Raw genomic sequence first — 18,555 nt, forward strand, 5'->3', positions numbered from 1 at the left:
ACACCCTGTCCCAAATCTTTTTGAGCAGGAGCACGTGCACGGACATGCAGGGGCGTGCACAGACATTTTGGAGAGGGGTTGCTCAAGTGAAAAAAAGGGCACCTTGTGCGGCGTATGGAACCTTCGACTGCCTAGTACTGTAGTTAGGGATGGACAGTGTTGCATTGGTAATGTTGGTAATGTTTGGGGGGCGCGATTTGAATGATGTCACGCTTACACATACATTATATGTTTGTTTTTTTTTATTACGTGATAGGAGGCGGCTTGAAAACACTTTTTTAGGGCACTCTCTAGCTCGGAGACAGAACGGGGAGACATCAACATGTCTGTCCATGCAGTGAAGATGGGAAAGCTGACGTCTCATTATCAAAACTAGCACCACACACAGGTGCAGCCAATGACAGTGTGACATTAACATGCACATTGTCGTGAAATATACAGCCAGACTTTAGAACGCCTCTGCCTAGACAACATGTTGGCTGGGTCTAACAAAACAAGGAAACGCGTCCCGTGTGTGATGTAATCACGCATGCAGCTCCCAGACCCAACTTTGAGAATATCGATTAACAACGATTAGAAGCTTTTAATCCAGAATTGACCGATGTCACCATGGTCTACATACTGAACGCTGTACAAAACAACAAAACAAACAAACACTGTACAAAAATCAAACTTTATAAAAAGGGCACCTTGATCCAGGCAGGCAAAAGGGCAGGTGCTCTAGCACCCCCTAGTGTCTATGTGTGCACGTCCCTGCGGACATGCATCGATGTAAAACTCTCTCTCTAGGTCGTCCTCAGACGAGCCTTCCATCGTCGCTTCCAGTCATCCCGGTTCTCCATACATCCAGACAGCTCGTTGGTGCTTTGCGCTCCTGCGTCATTCTTGATTACGTCCACGTATGTTAGTGTGGGACGTCCTCGTGACCGGTGCCCACGTGTTGGTCCCCACAGCACCCGTTTACTGGCTGGCACACCTCCACAACGTTTACAAAGGCTGTAATGTCACACCAGGCTGATTTAACAAAAGAACACGCCTGTATGCATATCAGTACACCACTGTCTGACCTGTTAACTGACCTGTAGGTGCTAAGCGATGTGCGCGTGACGTCATTAAAAAACACTGCCCACATCGAGTAGAACAGTGTTCATCCCCAGAGACCTTCGTTGCGTCATGCACGCATGCGGTTTCCTTTTGTTTTCCTTGCATGCATTTCCTCTGTTGTTCACTGCAGACTGTGTCCTCCTCTGTTGTCATCAAAGCTTTCTGTCTCTGCCAATGGCAATCCACTGTCTGGTTGCCCCACGGGATTGTAATGTAAAATCAAAGCCCTATCACATTGTTTTTACACCATGGGGGTGTTGTCTAATGAGGCATGCTGCTGGGACAAATATTACTGTTGTAAATGTAATAATGATTAACCTGATCTGTCTCATATTGCCCTACTTGTTTCTTTTCTTTGATTTCTCTTGCCTACTTATATTTGTCCTCGTTACATCTGTCACTGTTGATCTGGCTCATCCTCTGTTGTCTGCCCTCTATAGAAACGGATGAATATATCAAACTGTCGTACAGACAGTTAATGCATATTTTGAGGCTTTTAATTATGAATTTCAAAAGATTTATTCCAATCAGAGAGGTCTAAACCGGGTTCTCACCATGCTTTTTCCTAAAATGATCCATTGACTGTAGGCCACACATGTTCATGAGAACCTGACAGGGGTTAGTTTCACAGTTTATGGGGGTCTGTCTTTTTGAATCTTTTGTCCAATTCTCTCATTGTGTCTCTCGCCTCCCCTGTAGATCTTGAGGATCTGTACGCGCTACACCCCTGACCAGGACACAATGACCTTCTCAGATGGGCTGACCCTGACTCGCACCCAGATCCATAATGCTGGATTTGGACCTCTCACAGACCAGGTTTTCACTTTCGCCGGCCAGCTGCTGCCCCTGGAGATGGATGACACAGAGAGCGGTCTCCTCAGCGCCATCTGCCTGGTTTCTGGAGGTACTGCTGTTGATATTCAAGTATAGTTCATCAAGTTCGTCCTGCAATGTATGTTGTCCTCAACTCACTCAGATAGTAGAGACAACGTGGTTATGTAAGCCAGAGGCGGAGCTTGCCTTTCCAGCATATGGGTGTAAACAACTATAGGCATTTACCCAATCATGATATAGTCCAAGTTTAATGTAAATAAGCATGGTGATGTTACAGTAAAAAATGATTAAAAAAAACATGGCAACGTGACTATTATGTAATAGGATAAGTTCTAAATCTTTTACACATTCATACTGCACAAGCCTACAACTTTGTTTTCCTACATATCATCTTTCAAATTCAAATGTCAAATTCACCAGTAATCTTACACTCTTCTAGTTCCGTATTTTCAGGTCTTTCTCTCTAAGAAGGATAGCAAGCAGTGAGAGATGCTTGTCTAAATGCAGACAGAGCTTATCAAAGGAACATTGTCTGTAGTTGTTGATATTTTTCAAGCCTATTAGTAGATTGTACTATAATCAAACTATTCTATTCTATTACAGGTATATATTGTCTAGAATAGATTGTTGATCCCCATGTTTAGAACATCAAGGAGACAAAATGTCACAAAGATATTTTCTTAAAACAGTCCCATCAGTGATGACCCATCAAGTCTTTTCAGGTTTCAACTTACTTTGAAATATAAATGTCTCAAGTATACTTATGTCTGAAAATGATATGCATATTAAAAATACCTTTAATGGCAGAAAACCAAGAATCACTAAAAGTCCAGTAAAGCCAGTAAACGTAGCTTGTACATATTGGTGATTGGTTTTTTTGGGGCGCTTGTTTCTAAAGTGTAGTTGCTTATTTGGGCTTGCTTCCTAATGTTTTTTAAAACAGTGGTTCGCAAACATTTTCATGTCAAGGACACCCAAATGAAAATGCATTTGTCCAGTGTCCACTGCACTGACCCCCATCTGAAAATATGTTGTGCCAGTGATATATTTTGTACAATATTTTGTAAATATTCCAAATATCTTTTTTAGATTTCTTTTTAGAGAGGTGGTGCCATAGTTTTTAACTTTCTCATTTTTTTTGAGCGGTGGTCACACCGTCTCCATAGCGTGGCCGTGTGTGTATCCGTCTATGTGGGTGGGTGGGTGGGTGGGTCCGTATGTAGCCGTATGTAGCCTAAGTACCTCTGATGACCAGAGAGGTGCTGTTGAGTCTAGTCTGCCCTGAGCATCAACTGCAATGACATGGAGTGACATGGATGGATGGATGGCTCTCTCTCTCACACACAAGCAAGCACCCCCCCCCCCCCCCCCCCCCATATATATTTTTTTATAATTTTTTTTTTAAATATTTTTTAAATATTTTTTATTATAATTATTATTATTATTATATATTAGTTTTGCTGTTGCGCAGCCTCCACGACCACCGCTCAGTTCACACGGGTGTGATTTTTATGTGTATACGGATTTAACATTACTCTAAATGACCCCCAGGTGTGGTTATAATATGCAAATATGTCTTCCTTGTGTATTTTTGATTTGAGTCAAAAGGCCCAGTCGAAAAACACTTGCGTTAATAACATCATATAATAATCTCCTCCCCTTTTACCATTCACCCAACACTGTGGGTGTGGCTAACTTCAGCTGGGTCACCAGACCACCCACCTGACAACCAGGCATACTTAATGAACTGTTGGGTGTGGCCACATAAAAACGTAATTTTAACACGTTCTATTCACTTTTTTTTTTCTTCTTTTTTTTAATCTTCCTCTTAGTATAATCATAATACCTGATCATCATGTTTTCTTTTGGGGGGGGGGGGGGGGGGGGGGGGGTCATGGCGCCCCATCTTCATTGCGAGCTCGTGTATAGTCATCAAGTCGCTTCTTTTGGGCTTGTTTTGGTAGACCCTGGTTGCTTATTTATCTCGCACAATCTTCACCACTGCTGCTGTCCTGTCACTGTCAACAGACCGTCAGGACCTGGAGGAGCCGTCCAAGGTGGAGGTGCTCCAGGAGCCCCTGTTGGAGGCTCTGAAGATCTACTCCCGTAAACGGCGCCCCAGCATGCCCCTCATGTTCCCCAAGGCCCTCATGAAGATCACAGACCTACGCAGCATCAGCGCTAAAGGTCAGAGATAACGTGCTGGCAAGCTAACGGAAACCTTGTATCTTCAAATTCTAAATGTGACTATGTTTTTCGCAAAGTAAAGCCTTATACAAGGCCGTCGCACAAAAGTAGTTTAAATCATTTTTAAAAAGATAAATACAAAACGGTTCTGGACATACAAGGTTTCCACCTGACAAAAATGATATGTTCTTATAATATTTACTAATGTGGCTGCTGGAAGGGTGCAAGGGGAAATGATCATGCATGTTCCTTGCCCAAAAAAAGCTGGAAAATAGTTTTGTCTGTTTTGGGGAAGTTTTATTGGTCTAAGTCAGAGAACCAATGTTTATGTCTATAGCTGGTGCTGTAAATGAATGTGAATGAGTGTGAGTCTAGCTATGTAACACAAACTCCATCCTGTGGTCATTATGCGTCATTGCATGCGTCATTCCCTGTGCATTTCATCTTGTAACTTGCTAAATGCTAAATGCAGGTCTGTGTTTGTAACAAAGTATATAGCAGGGGTTTTCAAAGTGGGTGACGGGGCACCCTGGGGTGCCGCGACGGCAGTCCAGGGGTGCTGCGAGATCATTTGATAATATTTGGAATTTATTTGGACACTTGAAACAATATTTAGTATCATTTTAAACTTGAAGTACAAGTTATTTTCAGTCATTTCAAAAAAAATTATCTCAACGTTTTCCTCGCAACATAATCACTAAAATATCGTCACTGTCGGGCAGAAACCTTGTATCTCCAATTGTACGTCATTTGGTAAAGCAAAGCCCTGCTTCATCATACAAGACTGTCGCACAAAACTAGTGAAAACAGCCGATCTACAAGCACACAGTGTGCTTGTAGATCTGCTGTTTTCACTAGTTTAGTACATTTTATAGATGATAAATACAAAACGAACGGTTTTGGACATACAAGGTTTCCACCCGACAACGACGATATGCTATAAATATAAGGTGCTGGGAGTGAAAATTATTATGTAGGGGTGCCTCGGATTAAAGAAAATATTTATGGGGTGCCCTGAGACAAAAAAGTTTGGGAACCCCTGGTATATAGCATACCATAACGCATCATCATGATCATGTGCTGTTAACACTTTGACTGCCACAATGTTAAGGGTTTTAAGGGTATAACCCTTGCCACCATAGACGGCCATTCATTTTTGACGGAATAAATTGAAAATGGTAGGATGTACGAAAATTGACAAAAATTTCAGAGAATATAGAGTCGGAACCTTAGCTTTCACCATAAAAATTTCGTCCTGCTGTGGTGTTCTGCTGTGGAGAAACCTGAGGGAGAGCGAAAGCTGTACAGATGAAAAAGGAGCATCAGAAATTTACTTTCTGAGATAATTGCGGTCAAAGGAAAAAAGCTTTCAGAAGCCCTAGAAACAAATTGGTAAATGGTACAAGAACACACAGTACCTCTAAATGACGAACAGGGTGCCGGCCATAATGCTGTAAAAAAAAAAGTTAAAAAAAGTTGTACCGTGGTCTAGTTATAAGGCAGGAAAGTGGAAGAAGCCAGGAGACTGACAGAGGCTCTTTTTTCATCTTCCCAGGATGAAGGAGAGACAGAGTAGAATCCACTGTGTTTTGACCTGGGATTTTTTATTCAAGCCTTCAGTTAGACATCAGACATCTCAAAAATAAAGATAAAAACTCTGATAAAGATTAAAAAAAAAACTTTACATTGCTGTTTCACTTCAGTATAGTTGTAGATGTGTTCCATTGCAATCATCATTTTAGTCACTTCAAACTAAAACGGTCAAACTACCCTGAGCAATTCAAAGTCATAATACATAAAATTAAATAAAAATTTATGTACATTCATATGGAAATGTTTGTATTGACAAATTCAAGCCAACTGCGACAAACTTCACCATGTTAGAATCCAGACCAGGCAACTGCAAGTAAGAGTAATTATGAAAAAAAAAACATAATTACCATAAGGTATATATAATTATTTGCTATACATTTTATATACACAGGTACATATATTTCCAAAATAGCAGATCTACAAGCTCATAGCCCGGCACCGCGCTATGAGCTTGTAGATCTGCCATTTACATATGATGCCTAATAGCCGATCTACAAGCTCATAGCCCAGCAAGGCACTATGAGCTTAGTATTTTCATGGCTCTCCTTTTAGTAGACCTTGTACCAGTGAACTGTACCGTCATGAAACTGTACCTTTTCCTATGCAAACTTCTAATAAAGTCTTCAATCAATCAATCAATCAATCAATCAATCCCTTCTTTGTATTTACCTACTGTATGTTTTTATACTGTTTTTTATTTCCCTCTTTTTTCCTGACTATATCTACTGCATAGTACTGTGTTCTATCCGTCTGTCATTCAATGTTATATGAGATACTGCAATGGTTTACTATGGAAATAAGCATAGTCTTTTCATGGATCTCATGATCTCCTTTTAGTAGACCTTGTACCAGTGAACTGTACCGTCATGAAACTGTAACTTTTCCTATGCAAACTTCTAATAAAGTCTTCAATCAATCAATCAATCAATCAATCTCTCTCTCCCCAACTTTCTCTCTTGTATCATGGCTGTAAGGTTTATTCTAACGCAGTTGGTTATCTAGCGGAAAAAAAAGAGAGAGAGAGAGAGAGAGAGAGAGAGAGGGAGAGAGAGAGGAAGAGAGAGAGGAAATCTGAGCAGGCTTAGCAAACAACGTTGGCACCGCTTCGATGGGTTACCTTTAGAATAAAACACGATAAAACTATAAACATACAATGAGGATTACCACTGGGATTCTTTTTCGATCTCCATCTCGCTGGATTGGTCAGACTGCGACGTTTGCGAGTGACTTATAGTGGTTGTTTTGCTGGGATGTGTTTGTTTTGCACTAAATGGAGCATCTGTCCTCCTTTCTCACCAAGCTAAGCTAAAGAGGCGTCAATTGGGTATGGCAAGCTATGGCAGCTGCCATACCTTGGCTACAGGGGGAATATAATAAAATGTACTGTAATCGTGCCTGTTGTAAAGTTATGGTAACATGACTGGTGTCTTGCACGCGAGCCTCGCGCGCGTGAAAGACACCAGTCATGTTGCCATAACTTAGCTTTTTCTGAACTGACGCCGCTGAGCTAAACGCCCTGCTCGATCGGTGGTCCGCGCGCGGACCACCTGTTGTGATCCGAGATGAGCATAATCATCTCTCATCTCATGCTTGCTCTCGGAGCGACGTCGGCGACCCCCCCAAACACGCCAATACACCACTGTATATCAATCAATCAATCTAGCAACAACCACTTACTTTATATAGCAGTTCTTTTCGCTGCGACGCCGCGGCTCGGTGGTCCCTGGTGGCCTGGTCGATGAACCATGACGATCCAGTAAAACTTTTCAGATCACATGTAACGGCTGTAGAAGTAGTCCTCAGTAGTATAGTAAAGCACTAAACTAAACCCCCCCCCCAAACACATGGCTGCTGCTCCTTCCGTGAATGCCGTCCATCCAGCAATCCCAGGCCTGGGGAGGACGGTCATGTACCAAATCACCATGGTAACACAAGGTAACACAAGCTGATTGGCCACACAATGGTAACCATGGTGATTTTAGTCATTCCAGGGCCCAGGACGGCTGAATCCAAGCGTCAGTGATACATATGCTCCTAATCTTGTGTTAATTAAAAAAAAGACATTCTGGCGTCATATGACGCCGGTGGCAGCGCGGGGGGGGTAAAAACGTGACGTCATATGACCTCCGTGGCGGTGAAAGTGTTAATGGACTTGAACCCCTTGTGTTCTGTGTATGTGTTTTGTTGTGTAATATATTTCAGGGGAGCGTTCTTTAGGTTAGATTATACTTTATTGACAAGAATGGCAGCAGCAACATAGCATATAAACATCAGCAAGATATGAAGGCAGCAGCACGATACATAAAGCAGCAGCATACACTAGGCATACTAACGGCAGCAGGAGAGCGACAAATGCATGACATGTATACTGTGATACTATACTAAGGCCGCAGCATACCAACAGCCTAGGAATAAGAACAGGCATCTATGGCAACTTAGGCAGGAGCATAACTTGGCGATGGATTCTGTATTCGGGTCATTTCCTGCAGGCCCACGATCACACGTGTACCATGTACGGCGAAGTACATGTATGGCTGTGTACGTCGTGGGCTTAACATATCTCTGCAGGCAATTACCCGAGACCCCCCGCGGGGTCTAACACAGAACCTACGGTGGAGCTGGGGTGGTGGCGGGGCAGTAGCTTGCGCAACAATACCTTACCTACAGGCAGGTCTACCTATATATTGTATAGGGGGCGGGACGCGCAGGTCCCGACCACGTGAGTGCACGCAACCTCCAGAACACTTCCCCGAACTCGCTTCGTCATTACACTCCTTCGCATCATTTCAGGGGAGTGTTCTTTAGGTTAGATTATACTTTATTGACAAGAATGGCAGCAGCAACATAGCATATAAACATCAGCAAGATATGAAGGCAGCAGCACGATACATAAAGCAGCAGCATACACTAGGCATACTAACGGCAGCAGGAGAGCGACAAATGCATGACATGTATACTGTGATACTATACTAAGGCCGCAGCATACCAACAGCCTAGGAATAAGAACAGGCATCTATGGCAACTTAGGCAGGAGCATAACTTGGCGATGGATTCTGTATTCGGGTCATTTCCTGCAGGCCCACGATCACACGTGTACCATGTACGGCGAAGTACATGTATGGCTGTGTACGTCGTGGGCTTAACATATCTCTGCAGGCAATTACCCGAGACCCCCCAAAACAACAACCCCCAACACAAGCAAAAGCTAAGAATCCACTGCCAAGCAACGGTGAAGGTTGCTCTGCTGTAAATAGGCGACTAGTGCTGAGCACAACTACACTAACTGCCTAACCTTAATACTCTAGAGCGATACCAAATGAATATGCAGTAATACTGGAATTAATGAATACTAACAGCGTGCAAGGACCAACCAACGTTGAGGAAGGTGGCGCTGCTGTACTTTTAGCGCTTACTGTGAGCAGGAGGCACTGAACTATATAACTACCTAACACAATACTCTGGAAAGGCCAAGCTCAGTTATTAAAGTAAAGGCGGCGGGACAGCTCAGAACATCCTACCTAAAGGGACACCCCAGCAACCACCTTGCTTTGCAGAGAAAATGGAGTGCGGCAGAGCAATGCAACTATTCATAAAAACGTATACTAGAATGGACAGCAAATGAAATACGCTGTAGTACTGACATTTATTAATATTAGCAGCTTGCCAAAGGCCAACCAACGGCGAAGAAGGTAGCACTGCTGCAATTTAGCGATTACTGCGGTGGGCAGGAGGCAACTAAAGTGTAGATACGCCGACCAACACTAGAACTCGAGCGCTATGCTATACTAGAATGGGCAAACGCGATAGAAATACACAGTAGTACTGAAGTGTATTAATATTAGCAACAGCCAACCAACAATGAAGGTAGGTGTCATTTTAGCGATGCTATACTGAGCAGGAGCAACTGCGTATAACACTGGTTTATACTGTTAAACTTACCCATCTAACCTAAAAGACACCTTGGCTTGCATATTAAAATGCATGTGAAGCGCAGCAGAGAGGCAGCCATTAACCTAAAAAGACACCCCAGCAAACACCTTGCTTTGCATATTAGGCATGTGAAGCGCAGCGGCAAATAAACACACAAACATATCGGGTACACGCCGAAGCAGAACGGCATAATGTAACCTTATGAAACCTGAGCTAGTAGCACAGCCGCTCAGTCCCGAGTTGCATGGCTTGATGCTCATTGGTAGCTGGGCGTGCCGGATTTCAGATTGCCGAGTCTGACGTAACGGACATAGCTGCCGATGCCCGGCGGCTAGAGGATTTCCTGGTTGATGACAGCACCCGGAGCGCTGCTGTTGTCACTGCCCCGGTCCAGCGAGAGAGCTATGCGGGTGGACGGGTAGCCGGGTGGGGGGCGGCGTGCAGGTGGGCAGCTGGTTGGGCAGGCCGCAGCTCTCTCGGTTTTATGCCGTACCAGGCTCGTGTCATGGGTGCCGGGGGCAGACATCAGGCGGATGTTTCAGCATGGAAATAAAGGACGGAAAAGTGAATTAGTTCTGCTCCAGAGTCTGCTGATGTGTAATATAAGAAACTCAACAAAACCACATCTTGACTTTTAAGTCAAGCAATGCAAGAGCGGCCAAGCCAATATACCAACCAAGCTAATGTGCTGCTATTTACTAAGGCTACCTATTGTTTCCAAGCTTAAAGCGACTGAAACCCCAACAGCACCGAACAAGCAAATGCGCTGCTATTTACCTGCTAGAGTCTGGCTCCGCAGTGCTTCTAGGATAGCTGTTGCTGGTGAGAGGAATGGAGTTCCCGCCACTGGTGCTGGAACTGCAGTTCCCAGGTTCCTTTGCGGCATGATGGCGGCGTCGGCGTGTTGCGCCTCCGGAAGACGAGCCTGCGCCCCATGAGCTTCTAGCACGACACGGCGGGCTGGCGGGTGGGTGGGCTGGCGGGCTGGCGGGCAGGCGGGTGGGCTCACGGGCAGCGGGCTGGCGGGTGGGCTCGCGGGCAGCAGGCAGGCGGCGGGCTAGCGGGCAGCAGGCAGGCGGCGGGTGGGCTGGCAGGCGTGACGACCGCCTTGCTTGGGATGGCCGATGCTGTAGAAGCAAAGCCCTCTGCAGTGCTAATCGACTCCTGACTGGCCTCATGGTATTCTACAGCCGTGGACGAAGCTATAAAGATAATAACATGTCAATAGACAACGCAGCCGCTGCAGCACGACGCTGCAATGGCAAACATGCTGTAGCGACAGCCATGCATCAGCTCCAGCCCGAATCTGAGAACCTGTTAGCAGGCATGTGGCAGCCGAAGCAAGAAGCTATGAAGAAAAACGCACTGTTAGCGGAACCTGTAGGAGCTTAGCCAGAAGCTGTAGGAGATTAGCCAGAAGCTGCAATGATCAAAATGCTGCTGTAGTAGCGGGCCTGCCACAGCTCCGGCATGGATCTGCAGTGATAAAGATTATGTTAGCTGCTGCAGTAGCAGCTATGCAGCCACTCCAGCACGAGCTGAAAATATAGAAATGTTAGCAGCAGACATGTAGCAGCCGCAGCAAGAAGCTATAAAGTAAAACATGATTAGTGGAACATGTAGCCGCTTTAGCATAAAGCTGCCATGATAACCTGATGCCGAAGCCGTGGGCCTGCAGCCGCTCCGGCCTTGAGCTGAAATAATAAACAGGATGTTAGCAACCAACATGTATTAGCTTTAGCATGAGCTGTAAGAAAACATAAAGTGTGCTATGTGACCCAATACTATAACCTTAGTTTGAAACGACATTTAAATTAAATCACTTTTACTTCTGATACACTGGTAGCAGCTTTAACATGAAGCAGTAACGATTGCAGCGGACCAGAAGTGCTTTAGCCAGGAGCTGTAATGATACAAATAATGTTAGTATCAGACACGTGGCACTGAGCATGAACTGCACAGATAACATGATGTCAGCATCCTACAAGCAGAAGCGTCAGTTGTAATTATTAGCAGCCATAACAGCAGCATTAGCAGCTTGAGTAGAGCTAGCCTCCGCCGAAACCACGGAGACATGACGGTATCCGACTGCGGCAGCAGCAACAATTGGCGTATTTATTTAGCATTTAATATAGCAGCACAACTGACAACTTAGAACTTATCAACTTTAACCAATAGCCTGCGATGCGAAGAAAAAAGCTGATGAGCTGCAGCTGATGAATGCTGAAAACTGAAGAGAATGGTTAGCTTTAGAGTAGACTACGTTTCCCTGCATGCACTAGCGATTCAACTGGTGACGTCAGGTCAGACAGGCACGACTTGCGTTAGCGGAAGCAAAACATTGATCGCACGTAAACTATGGCACCTATGAGCTAGCGGGTTCCTCCTCCCAGGAGCCCACGCAGACAGACATTCTTTATAGCTTCTCAAACGAGCGGCTATAGAGTTATAATAGCGAGCGGCGATTAATGTTTTAATCATTCATCCCGCGAGGGCCAGACAGTGCAAAACATACACATAACCCAAGGAGAGGCAGAAGCAATATAGGCCCCAGATACTAACTAGATTAAGCACGCTGCGACGAAGCCTGAATCGAAAGCTTTCCTCCTGGCCCGACGTGTAGTTCATACGACTATTACTTCTAGCACAACGCCGAGGCTTGGCATGATAGAGAACTACATTTCCCACACGCAGCGCTTAGTATGTGCTACCGTAAACCTCCTCCGTGAAGACGTAAAGCTCTGCTAGGTAGATTCATAGAGTTATAATATGCCGCTTACTGACACGCGCAACCTATATATTAATTTATTCCTCCTGACATGAGACATTACTGTTAATAGAGGCAACGTTTTCACACGGGGCCATACTTGTGCCTAGAACATGGCTAGCAAGCTGTTTTACCAGCTAACAGCTATCCTTACAGAAGTTAGAAGCTAGCCGGCTAACAACAAGCAGTAGCTTGCGCAACAATACCTTACCTACAGGCAGGTCTACCTATATATTGTATAGGGGGCGGGACGCGCAGGTCCCGACCACGTGAGTGCACGCAACCTCCAGAACACTTCCCCGAACTCGCTTCGTCATTACACTCCTTCGCATCATATATTCCATCCTACGATGGTGCCAACAACTGCTGATCACAACAACGCAGCAACTGTTGGCGTAGGCCGTAGGCGGTAGGACACAGTTAAAGCAGTGGTTCCCGAAAGAGAGATTAGACGTTTGCCCGAGACCCAAACTAGTGAAAATAACAGATCTACACGAGCTTGTAGATTGTCTATTTCATTCATTTATTTATTATATTTATATTATTTGTTTTTAAAATGTATCCACAAGTTTCCGCGGGAGTTTACTGGAGACCATCGGGACCAAACTTCCGGGTTTAACAGCAGACATACAAGCTCACGTCGCGTCGCAGATGCAACCCGTTGTGAGCTTGTAAATCGGCGGCGGAAGCTCGGTGCAGACGTCTGCGCAATGCACTATGGGGCGTTGGAAACTCGTGGATATAACGTTTTTAATTTTTTTATTTAAAAAAAAATATATATATATAGGCTATACTTTTTTATTTTATTTAATGTAGTAAAAGAAAATTTGATTCCCGAGAGTCCCAAGACTCCCGACCCACTGTTTGGGAAACAGTGCTGTTAAAGGACTTGTGTCTAAAGCAGGCTTGTGTTTGTGCGTGCAGGGGCGGAGCGGTGGTCACCCTGCAGATGGAGATCCCTGTCTCCATGCCTCCCCTGATCCAGGAGATGCTGGAGGACCTGGAGTACCTGGAGAAGCAGAAGAAGAAGAAGAAGCAGCAGCAGCCTGTGGAGAGCGGTGGCCCTGCCGAGCAGAACCACAGCCCAGCCATGCTCTCCCTCTCTACACAGTACCTAGACACAGGATTGTTCATGTGAAGAAAACAAAACTAAACAAAAAGAAAAAAAACCCTGTCGCAGTATAATACCTCCAGCAAAATCCCTCAAAAAGAATGACCACATAGCTTGATGTTGTTTGACCACTTAAACCCTATACTTGGTTGACCGGAGTCCCTCAGGGCTCTGTGCAAGTGTGCGTTTTCTGTTTTCACTCATATCTTCGCTGAAAATAGCCGATCTACAGGCTGACAACGCGTCTTAAACGTGACGGCGCGTTGTGAGCTTGTGGCTCTGCTATTTTCTAATGCGGATGCCGGGGTTTAAGTGGTTAATAGCTTCGTATGAGCTGAGGGGTCCAGAGCAGTGTTGTATTGGTCGTGTCACGTGGGTAAACGCTGTGCCGAATCTTTTGGAGCAGGAGCCACCCTGGCCACAATATGCCTTCTGGTTGGTTCTAATATTTCTAGCGGAAGTGCTGTGTTTAACCCATTTAGGCCTGAACACATTATGACGCAATATTTTATGCTTTAACTATTGAAAAATAGCAGATATACAAGCTCACAGCGCGGCACCGAGTGCCACGCTGCGAGCTTGTAGATCTGCTATTTTTTTAAAAGTCGTGAAAATGTGTGCAAATCTTTGAATATATGTATTTTCAAAGCGAACGTTTGTAACTCAAATTTTGCTTCTGGGTGGTCCCTGGAACGAAATATTTTGAGATGGGGGTCCGTGGCCAAATAAATATAATTTTGGAGGTCCTTCACATGAAATGGTTTGAGAACCACTGACATAGTAGTCTCTCAAGAACAGACTAACTGAGCTCCATATGAGTGAAAAGGACCTTTTTCTTTGACGATGGCTGGCCAGATTGTTGACATACAAACATCGTTTTTTCAAAAAATCTTAGAAGGATTCAAAAGACACTTATGTAATCGGGTCAAAAATCTAATTTTCACGATTTTTCTAAAATAGCAGATCTACAAGCTCGCAGCGCGGCACTCGGTGCCGCGCTGTGAGCTTGTATATCTGCTATTTTTCAATAGTTAAAGCATAAAATATTGCGTCATAATGTGTTCAGGCCTAAATGGGTTCGGAAGTTACGTCATGCGGTGCGGGTCTGTTTACATTCCCCAGCGAAAACAAAAACAAAAATAGATTGTAGCTCTTAACTCGCTCTTTATAGGTGTAACATCGCCTGAATCAATGTTTTTGTTTATTGCGAGCGCAACCGACGAAGCAGGAGACGTAGACCAGATTTTTTCAGCAGGGAATACGTTTGCAGGGACACTGCACTGTGAAAAAATAGTCAACTTCCGGGAGAATTCAGCCCCACCACCTAGAACTGTCTCTGCCTCATATTGTCACCAGGCTTTTCTCTTCGCAGATGAGTAAGCCTGGCTATGTGAAGCTAAGCAGGGGCACACGCACGCACATGCATTAAGTGTAAAACAACCCTTACCGTATGTTCACTTAACTTAGGAATGAGCCTGGGTTGCATATCAACGGTCTGCTTACTCAACGTGTAGCTGTTAAGCAACGTGCGTGAGACATCATTAAAATAGTGTGCCCCCCAAACATTAAATCACCTATACAACACTGGTCCAGAGGGTTTTTATTCTCGTATTTTACCTCAGTTTCTGCCTCAACTGTATTTATATTTGCATGATATATCACATTGATTAATTTCTTACCTCAATAAATAGCAATACCTTTAGCATTAGAATAGAAAAGTTAGCCAACTTATGGAATCAAGAGAAACTGAAAAAATGTGCGAGCTTTTAACATGCAGTTGTAAAGTAGTAGGTTCAGCTTTCTGGATTCATGATTCACTACTCATGAGAACCACATACACAACAAAAGAAGCTGATTGTGTGAAGGGCTGGGACTGGGAGGAGTAAGCAATGTTATGCGTACAAAAGGGAAATGTAAATACAAAAGCTTGAGTATTTACAGATAAAGATCTCATAATTACACAGAATGTTTATAACTGGTACTACAGTGGTGTAACAGAGTTTGAGATAAGATAGGATGGGTATGGCTAAAAGAGTGTGTGTACTATCAGGCAGTATGGCAGTGTTGACTTGATGTACAGTAATCACAGAAAGTACAGTGGGGTCAATGAGACAAAACACTTGTCCTTTGCCAACCAAATGGTATATTGTTGCTCTCGGGCAAAAACCTCCATATTTTAACGTTTTGTGTTTTTTGTTTTGTTTTTTTTCCGTAAAAGAATACCCTACTACTTGATCATACTACAGCGTCACACAAAAGCATAAAAAAGTAGCAGATCCATGAGCTTGAAATGTGCCCGAAGCGACGCGTTTTTAGCCAATTTAGCAACTTTTTGGGCTTTTCTGTTTTGGACATACGAGGTTCCCACCCGACAGAGACGATATAATATGTTAAAAAGCATTAACTTCACATGGAGCCTTTCTTAAAGAGTAATGTCCCTCTATTTTAGGATTCCTCTCATATTATTATTTTGATTGTGTTTTGTGATCAACTGTCTTTTTCTTTTTTTCCTTGTTTGCTTGTTTGTTTGTTTTCTCACCAGCTGAGCAATTTCCAATCTCCCCATGTATATAGTCTCATTCCCTCATCCCCCATTGTTGGCCTGGGAAGTGTTGGCCTTTTTCATCTCTGGGACCCCAAGTGCACTGTACAGTAGTGTTCATTTAAATGGAACCTAATGGTCCATTTGGTTCCATTTGTACACTCTCAGGGCTGTATTTTGATTGTCTTAAGTACCATCTCTTATGCTGACCATATACTGTCTCCGACCACCGAACCTTTCGTCTGAGAGTTCCGACTTTCAGACGTACGTACAGCTTTCCAAACTCTAATTTGGGGTAATGTTTTCCAGAAGATGCGAGTGACATCATTTTCTAGTTGAACTGGACCTTTCCGACAAAATGACAGTATGGAGTGGCCTTTATGTTAAGGCACAAGAGCTGGTACTTAAGAAAATCTAAATAGAGCCCTCAGAGTTACAAACCCTCAAGGGTCCTGGTGGGGTCCGACGTTGAGAAACAGTGTGGTTAAAAAATAGCAGATCTACAAGCTCACAGTGTGGAACCAGTGCCGTGCTGCAAGCTGTAGATCTGCTATTTTTTGAGTCTTTGAATATATTTGACCCGATTCTATAAATGTCTTCAAATCCTTCTAAGGTTTTTGAGGTTTCTAGGTCAGTGGTTCTCAAACCTTTTCATGTCAAGGACCCCTAGAATTATATGTATTTCGCCACCAACCCCATCTCAAAATATTATGTATCAGGGAAACCACAGAAGCAAATATTTGAGTTACAAATGTTCACTTTAAAACAACTTTAAAATATATTCAAAGATTTGCACACATTTTCATGATTTTTCAAAAAATAGCAGATCTACAAGCTTGCATCACGGCACTCGGTGCTAAATTATTCCAGGTCTTCATGGGTTAACCACAGTTTCCACAGTGGTGTCCAACAGACACCCCATGTATTATCAATTTGGTCAACAGTGCATTCTTACTACAGTTACAAGAATGAAATAATGAAAAATAGTGTTAAACTCATGATGCCTGGAGTCATTCCACAGAAAACATGTGACAAAACACCTAAGGAGGTTTTCTGGGGATAAGATATGTATTTTGACTCAGAAATTACAACACATATATACAATACAATCTATTTAAAATTAAGTGTAAAAACCCTAACATCCTTCACCCACAAGATGTGTCCTTCATTGACTGTGGGACAGTGATGGAAATTAGTGCAAAGCAGAAGGCCTGCAACTCTCTAGGTTAAATAGCAGTCTTAAGGTGCACGGCTCAACAATGTCATGAAAGTAAGGAAACAGACAGCACACAATGAATGTCCTTTTCACATTTTATTTACCTCTCACAGACAGAGACACGACAACACGGAGGAAGAACTATTAGTTTGAAACGCGTGTTGTCTCTACTTTTTAAACAAATGTTTAAGAAGTAGTGAAAAAAGCCGATCTAAGTTCACAACGCTGTGCAAAGCAACGCGTTGTGAGCTTTTAGATATAATTTCTCTTTTGGGACTTGAGCTAAAAAGTTTGGAAAACATTAAATCCCTGTCCCCTCATTTCAAGGCTGCTCAACAGCACCCCTCTGTGGCTGCAGCTGTTGTTGCTGTGAGAAATCCAGCCCTGTTGGTGCAGCAGGCGCCATTCAAAAACGATGTGAAAAAGGACATTGATCTATGCTGGCTATTTCCTTACGTTCAGGACTTCACAGTGATGCCAGAACTTGAGGAATTGTTCTCCGGTGTTTGGCGTTGTGTTTACAAAACAATGACTGGACTGTCTAGACCACAAAGAATTACATGTAGTAATTCTTGGTTTGAATGGTTGTGCTTTAAATGAGATGTGTGTGACTTAACAATGTACATTCCATGACAGTGAAGGATTACGTAATGCATTATATGGAATTAAAATCATTAATTTGCAGAGGTACAGTATATGTCAGTGGTTCTCAACCTGTGGGTCAAGGGGTGTCCCCATGTCCCATGATGACATTGAAGTTACAATTTAAGGACTTTTAAGACCTTTTTATTACCTAAAAAAAAAGACCATTACTGTATCAAAAGTATAATATAAGAAAGAGGAAACATCTGAAAATAACCGATCAGCTTGATTATAGATTGATTATTTTGGGTCACTGCCTGAAAAGGTGGAGAACCACCGCAGTAGGTAACAAATGTGTCAGTAAACAGGTGTCTTATGGACTGTAACAACTGTGCAAATGTGCCTACTCAAATCATGTTTACATTTTCCATTTTGCATGGTTAGCTTGGTCCAATAAGTGCTATTATTCTCCTTCATGTCAAGTCAACATTCCACAGATCATAGTATAACAAATGTCTTTTATTTGATGATGTTCATGGCATATTCATATATAATATTACTGGGTAGATCATATTTCAAATAGTTATTGGTATATTAAAGCTTTGTTTTATTGATTTAATGTGACTATTTCATCTTCTCACAGTTGTGCTGTCCAATACACATGAATTTCACCACTCCACAGCTGTTCT

At 43.4% G+C, this 18,555-nt stretch overlaps 1 pseudogene across 1 annotated transcript; it reads left to right on the top strand.

Annotated features, from left to right (window-relative positions):
• Positions 1 to 609: 609 nt before the first annotated feature.
• LOC308298244 (retinoic acid receptor beta-like) lies at positions 610 to 13,553 on the top strand (annotated as a pseudogene). Its single transcript has 4 exons — positions 610 to 630; positions 1,804 to 2,008; positions 3,967 to 4,125; positions 13,340 to 13,553. The product of its transcript is annotated as a retinoic acid receptor beta-like (transcript).
• The last annotated feature ends 5,002 nt before the right edge of the window (positions 13,554 to 18,555 follow it).

Source organism: Nannobrachium achirus, assembly GCF_963921795.1.
Source record: "Nannobrachium achirus genome assembly, chromosome: 2".
In the NCBI taxonomy this organism is placed as follows: Eukaryota; Metazoa; Chordata; class Actinopteri; order Myctophiformes; family Myctophidae; genus Nannobrachium; species Nannobrachium achirus.